General features: G+C 37.7%; 1 non-coding gene across 1 annotated transcript; it reads left to right on the top strand.

Annotated features, from left to right (window-relative positions):
- The first annotated feature begins 6,742 nt into the window (after nucleotides 1-6,742).
- On the top strand, nucleotides 6,743-6,815 carry trnar-ccu (transfer RNA arginine (anticodon CCU)). Its single transcript has one exon. It is a non-coding gene; the product is annotated as a tRNA-Arg (tRNA).
- Nucleotides 6,816-7,121: the final 306 nt, after the last annotated feature.

Below are 7,121 nucleotides of genomic sequence, written 5' to 3'. Positions count from 1 at the left end.
CCGCCTCTTACACACTCTTTTACACCTGGATCTTTCCCAGACCCTCTGGTGCATGGTCGTGCTGACCATGAGGTTGCAGGCTGGCAGGCCTCAACACCTCAAGCTATGTGCAACTACCTGGACCATAGAGTCAATGAACACCAGAGTTCATCCTAATTTCTTCATTCAACACGGAAGAAATTGATTGCAACTTGAACACCATTGACTTGAGGAACCATCAAGATGTTCTCCTGCGACTGCATCAGGGTTCTCTCAACAGCCAAGGCAAATGCAAGTATCGTACCAATAGCTAACTGAATGTAGGTTTAGTATAAGACATGAAAACCCCTTTGTAACAAAGGTGCTTTTAAATTAAGATCTTGATGTTTCTCTCAGATGGTCAAAATAACTCTTTTCATAACTGCATTTCCTCTATTCTGTTTTCATTCTTCCCTTTCCCATATATGAGTGATTTGTGTGTATGTTTTTGTTTAGATTAGTTATGTGTTCATATTTTAGTTAAATAAACTTTTGTGTACATTCTTGCCAGTTGATCCTGGTCTGCTTGTAAATCAAAGTACATTTAATGATTCGATCTCAGCTCCATTCTAAGAAAGAGTTATTTTTGTGTGGTCACAAAAAATATCCTTTCTGAGAATTGATAGACAATCAATACTGAGTGTTTGCTGGACAAACAGATAAATTGATTGTAATGTTAATTCAGCTACCTCAAGTTGATTCTATTAACCGATCCAAATGTTCATAATTAATTATAACGAGTTATGATTAATTATTCATGTTTCGGTTTTAATGATATGTTGACTGTGTTATATTTTGATAAATAATCTCATCCCTGTTTCTAAAATATTTTGCTTTAATATGTAATATTATTGTCAATAAGCCAGGAGAATAATATTACTCCAATAAGAGAATTAATCATAATTCTCTTATTAAAGCTAATTCCCTACAGTAGAAATTATGAACTAATACAATGAGACATTGTATTATGATTTTAATGGTGGAGAATTTATGCAAATAGTCTAGTTATTTGTCATTTATTTAAATTATAAAGGTTGTCAAACACGTCTGATTCCATTATACACTTCCTTACATAGTAATGAAGAAATAAGACCATTTAATTTAATTCCTAGCTCACACATACAGTTTACCTTCCAAATAATGGTAATGTACACAACAATTTAACCTGTGCAGTAAACATTTATCATACCAAATTCTCTACATATATTGGTGTTAAAATCTAGACAATTTAACTGATTACTCTTTGTTTTTGTACTGTGGAATGCGTTGATGTACATAGGCATTGATTAAACAGTTTTCAATAGTGTTGACCCAGATCACCAATCAAACTGGTGTCGGTTGCTATGGCAACCTGCCGACACCATATTGTAAACACAGTACAGCTAAGTTAATAGCATAACACAACACCGTCAAACTAACCAGTTAGCAAACTTTCATTGAAATCACTAAATACGCTACACTGATAATAGCCTTGACTGAAGCAAATTATTTTTTTTCTCAGTGACTATCATCTGTGGTTACTGAAACTCATGTCTAATGGGAAGGGCTACTTGTTTCAGAGGATGTGAAAATTATTATTCAGAAAAAAATAATATCTGGATGTCAAATGTCAACACTTGATTAACAACTATTTAAAAACTTCTGGGAATTTTATTGCAAAATGTAAAAAATAAAAATGACCCATGTGCCGAAATTATGCTGGAACTAATTTAACAATATGAGAGAGCTATATTCTTCACAACATTATGTTTTAAATCAGGGGTGCCCACACTTTTTTGTGTGATGATCTACTTTTAAATGACCAACTCAATAAGATCTACCAACTAAAAAACACAGTTTCATTTAAAATAAGAAAATGCTTGTTGGGACTACTGCATGTATCCCTACATGGAATTCATCTTCTAATTAATAAAAAAATATATAATAATGTTCAATGTTGATATCATTCAGTTTTAAAACTAATCCCAAAACACCTACAGCACAATAGATTACAATAGCCAGGGCATTTCCCTTATTCTGCAAGGTTTTGTTTATTCAGTTGCCATGACAACTAGGTTTGCGCATACGCGCCTTCCAAGGACTTCTGAGAACAGTGCGCGAAATTCAAGTGCAAGTCAGACAGAAACTAAAAGAAGGAAAGACATTATATTTATTTTTATTAAAATTTAACGAAAGTCATTTAAATTTTGTGCGATCTACCAGCATTGCCTTTGCGATCGACTGGTAGATCGCGATCGATGTATTGGGCACCCCTGTTTTAAATTATAGGTACTTTAGTTGTCAAATAAGGAAAACAAGGGCTTTATCTTATGCATGAACATTTTCAGTTGCATTAATTGTCACACTGAGACTTTTGCCCTTGCGGTCATCAGAAGTTGCTTGGAGTTTAGTGACAATTAGGGGGCCACCATGGCTCCGCCTTTCGAGCCTCACATGGCTCTGCTTACCGAGTCTCCCACAGCTGTGCTCACGGCTGTCTGGAGGCAGAAGAGAAGGACTCCTACTCCCCTATCACTGCCAGTGCCCATGACCACAGAGGCCGTATCCCAGTTGCTGCCAGTGTTCCTGACTATGGTGACTCTGCCCACAGAGTCTTCCACGACTCCGCCCTCAGAGTCTTCCACGACTCCTGACCCAGTCCTGGCCCTGTGGCCACCTCTCAGAGTCTCATCTAACAGTGGCTCTGCCTCCTGACACAGTCCCTGCCCTGCCTGCTTGGTCACCTGGCTGTCCGCCTGATCTGCCCTGGTCACCTGGCTGTCTGCTTGATCTGCCCTGGTCGTCTGACCATCCTCCTGATCTGCCGTGGTCACCTGGCCGTCCGCCTGACCTGCTCTGGTTGCCTGGCCATCTGCCTGATCTGCCCTGGCCTGTTTGGTCTCCTGGTCCACATCAGTCTTTGGACTCCCCGTCCACTCCACCTTGGCCGCCTGGTCTTTCTTGCCCACCAGTGGTCCCTCTGGGTTCACTGGTGGCCTTCAGCCCCTCTTGTTTCCGCTGTGCTTTCTTGGATTGCTGGTTCCATAATGCCCCCTGCTCCTCCCATTAAAATTTTTTTTTATACTTTCAAAGTATGCAAAAATGGTATGTATTTGTATATGTATATATACTTTGTAAGTTGCTGAATTTGCAAACTGGTGTTAAATATGACTGATGTCTTGTGTTCAATGATCCTGAAACAGGATAATTGTATGGTGGTAATTTTTTTTGAACTTTTTAACTGTTATAAAACCATAAAGCACCCAATCTCCAAAAAGGTTTTAGAAATTTGAATATTTATTTTAGGAATAATAGGTTTTAGGAGACACTTGGTCTAAAATTCAATGAAATTGGGGTACTACCTTCCCTCAAATTTTCAGCTATCTCCTCATAGGGTAACCCCATCTGGTTGCTCGGGAGTTATCAAGGTGATACTGAATAGGTTCCTTACATCCCTAAGATAAATTAACAAAATCAGAAGTCTCTACGATGTTCTATTGCAGAGATGTGTGATTTGTTACATGGTTGCTAGGGTAACCCCATCTGGTTGCTCGGGAGTTACCAAGGTAATACTCAAAAGGCTCCTTGGTACTCTGAGTCCAATGGATGAAACCAGAAATCTCTACAATTTTCTAGTGAACAGATATGTCATTTGTTACTTGGTTGCTAAGGTAACCCCATCTGGTTTCTAGGCAGTTACCAAGGTGATACTGAAAAGGCTCCTTGCTACCTTAAATTTTAAGTTTGTATGATGTTCTGGTGCAGAGATATATGTTTTGTAACTTTGTTGCTAGGATAAACCCATATGGTTGCTAGGCAGTTACCAGGTGATACTCAATAGGCTCCTTACTACCATAAGTCAAATTAATGAAGTTGGATGTCTCTACGATATTCTGGTGAAGAGATATGTGATTTGTTACATGGTTGCTAGGGTGACCCCATCTGGTTGCTTGGAAGTAACCAAGGTAATACTCAAAAGGCTCCTTGGTACTCTGAGTCAAATGAATGAAGCAGGAAGTCTCTATAATTTTCTGGTGCAAAGAAATGTGATTTGTTACTCGGTTGCTATGGTAACCGCATCTGGTTGCTAGGCAGCTACCAAGGTGATTCTCAAAAGGCTCCTTGTAACCCTGAGACATATGAATGAAACCGGATGTCGCTATGAAGTTCTGGTGCAAATGTATGCGATTTGTTACTTGGTTGCTAGGGTAACCGCATTTGGTTGCTTGGCAGTTTCCAAGGTGATACTTAAAAGGCTCCTTGCTACCCTGATGTGTGGCCAAGTTGTTTAAAAATTCCTTGTCTTATCAAAGTAGGAAACAATTGTTTTCATGGGCAAGAGCCTTGCCATAGGATGCCTATGGGGCACTTTTGGGATGGTTTTAAGGCAGCATTTTACCATTTTCAGATGCAGCCATGTACAAATTATGTGAGATAGAATCGGGGATAATGGAAAAATAAACATAATATAATTCCATACATAAGTAAACATATCCCCAAAACAATGTGACAGTTAATCATGTCTGGCAACTTGACAAATATGTTTTCAATATAATAATGTAAAAATTAAGGTGATATTTGAATATCTATAATCATTTTCAAAATCTTATGGAAATCTTGATTTATTTGCAAACTAATATTATGAAAACTCAGAAGACATTGTCAGTATACAACGTTTCTTCAGATAAATGTATTTGTTTATCATGTACTCATTAAAGCCATAAGCTTAAAATATTGTATTATCCTGTGGCTCTCTCTGGTGGACAAAAATAGTATTACAGCTTTCATAAGTCAGATAAAGACTGATAATTGAAAATTTGCTGTTCATCATAAATCCATGAAATTTAGTATGATTCCTCAGAATGTACTGTTTTCCATAATTAAATTAGCCGTTTGTGCACACAAGATACAGGAATTTTAGTCATAATGTGCCACACAAGTCAAATATATTGTATTGTATCATCTAGATGATTTAATTAATCAAAATTATTTTGATAACGTTTTGCCTGCATGGTCTAGCGCTGACCTGAACCAAGTTTGGTGAAGATCTGATAAACAGATCTTCACCTTTACTTATAAACATGCATTAAACCTGAAGAACTTTACCACTTTAACTCTGCCCCCTAGGCCTCAAATTCTAAGAGTGCTGTAATATGTTAAAAGGTATGTGGTTCTCTGAATGTAGTTATATTTCAAAGTGTATTTTTCATTGCTGTAATCAAGTATTTCAATGTGAAGCGCTACATCAGGTCTGTGGTTTGAATTGTGAGAGAAAATAAACCAAGATAAACATAGAATCAGCCCCAGTGGCTTAATGGATAAGGCACTGGCCTCCTATGGCAGGGGTTTAGGTCACATCTTTGTAGGTTTGAGTCCCATCTGGGGTGAATTTCAACAAAGTGGTGCAGCAAAAGCATGCTGATCTCATAACCTAGAGGGTAATTGATTGAAACCATTCTCTGCTAGCATCTGTTTTCTTAAGTACATGCCCAGCTACTTGGGAAAGTAAAGCTAAAAGAGTGCAAGGTTTAAACCCACGTAGTTATCAACTGAATTTAAGTATGAAAATGCACAACAATTTGTATGAACTGAAGTTTTGTTAAAGACAACAGAAAACTTGGAAAGAAAACCAAATGGGAAAGCAGAAAAGTGCTGTTCCCACAACAAAGCAGTCAATGGAAAGAAACCATCCTCTGCTAACATCTGCTCTCTTATGTACACGCCCAGCTACTTGAGAAAGAAAAGCTGAAGCAGTGAAAGAAGTAAAGCCACGTGGTTTTCAATTAAATTTAAGTATAAAAATGCGCAAAAAATGTGTCTGAACTGAAGTATTGTTAAAGACAACAGAATACTTGGAAAGAAAAACAAATGGGAAGTAGAGTATTGCAAAGGAAGCATGTTTTGCCCGTAACTGAGAGGTTAATGGATCAAAACCATTAACTACTGTAGTATATTTTTATCAAGTTAAGTATATATTAATCAGGTGTAATCAATGTAAACATTGTTGATTTGTACCACAGTTATGTCTGACGGGCAAACATGCAGTTTACTGTGTTTGTGTAAAGGCATGTGGAAGTGATGGAATGTGTGCTCAACATATGTATGACTATTTGAAGGTATGTGCAGGAACAGGAATAGCCTCATATATGTGCTCTCATGGCTGCTGAGAAAATATATGGTGAGGCAGTTGTCTCCTGTCCACTTCTCAAAATAAGCTGACCAGGGTTAAAGCATAGGAATAACCCCACCTTGTTAGAGGACTGTATTTCAGTGAACCAAACCCAGAGATGATTTAGTTGTTGTTGTGGTTGTTCTGCAGGCAACTCGGCTTTATGGTATGATAATAAAGTCTATTCTTCTGAAATCAAAATCCCAAAGATGTTGAGTGATTTTTCACAAAATTGGCAGAAACTACTAAACTACCCAAGCAGTTTTCAACTGAATTTTGATGTGCCCAAATCCAAGAGCAAAAAAAAAATAATCGAAATCATCCTCTGCTATGAGGCCTTTACTTGTAAACATGAGCAAGCATTAAACTTGAAGAACTTTACCACTTTAACTCTGCCCCCTAGGCCTCAAATTCTAAGAGTGCTGTAATATGTTAAAAGGTATGTGGTTCTCTGAATGTAGTTATGTTTCAAAGTGTATTTTTCATTGCTGTAATCAAGTATTTCAATGTGAAGCACTACATCAGGTCTGTGGTTTGAATTGTGAGAGAAAATAAACCAGATTGATCATAGAAATAGCCCCAGTGGCCTAATGGATAAGGCACTGGCCTCCTAAGCCAGGGATTGTGGGTTCGAGTCCCATCTGGGGTGAGTTTTAACCAAGTGTGGCAGCAAAAGCATGCTGTGCTCATAACCTAGAGGATAATTGATTGAAACCATCATCTGTTTATTTATGTACATGCTCAGCTACTTGGGAAAGTAAAGCTAAAAGAGTGCAAGGTTTAAACCCAAGTAGTTATCAACTGAATTTAAGTATAAAAATGCACAACAATTTGTATGAACTGAAGTTTTGTTAAAGATAACAGAAAACTTGGAAAGAAAACCAAATGGGAAAGCGGAAAAGTGCTGTTCCCACAACAAAGAGGTTAATGGAAAGCAACCATCCAACATCTGCTC

This window comes from Xyrauchen texanus, chromosome 9 (genome assembly GCF_025860055.1).
Source record: "Xyrauchen texanus isolate HMW12.3.18 chromosome 9, RBS_HiC_50CHRs, whole genome shotgun sequence".
Lineage (NCBI taxonomy): Eukaryota > Metazoa > Chordata > Actinopteri > Cypriniformes > Catostomidae > Xyrauchen > Xyrauchen texanus.
The sequence above is the reverse complement of the archived record's forward strand: the minus strand, read 5'-3'. Positions and strand labels throughout refer to the sequence as shown.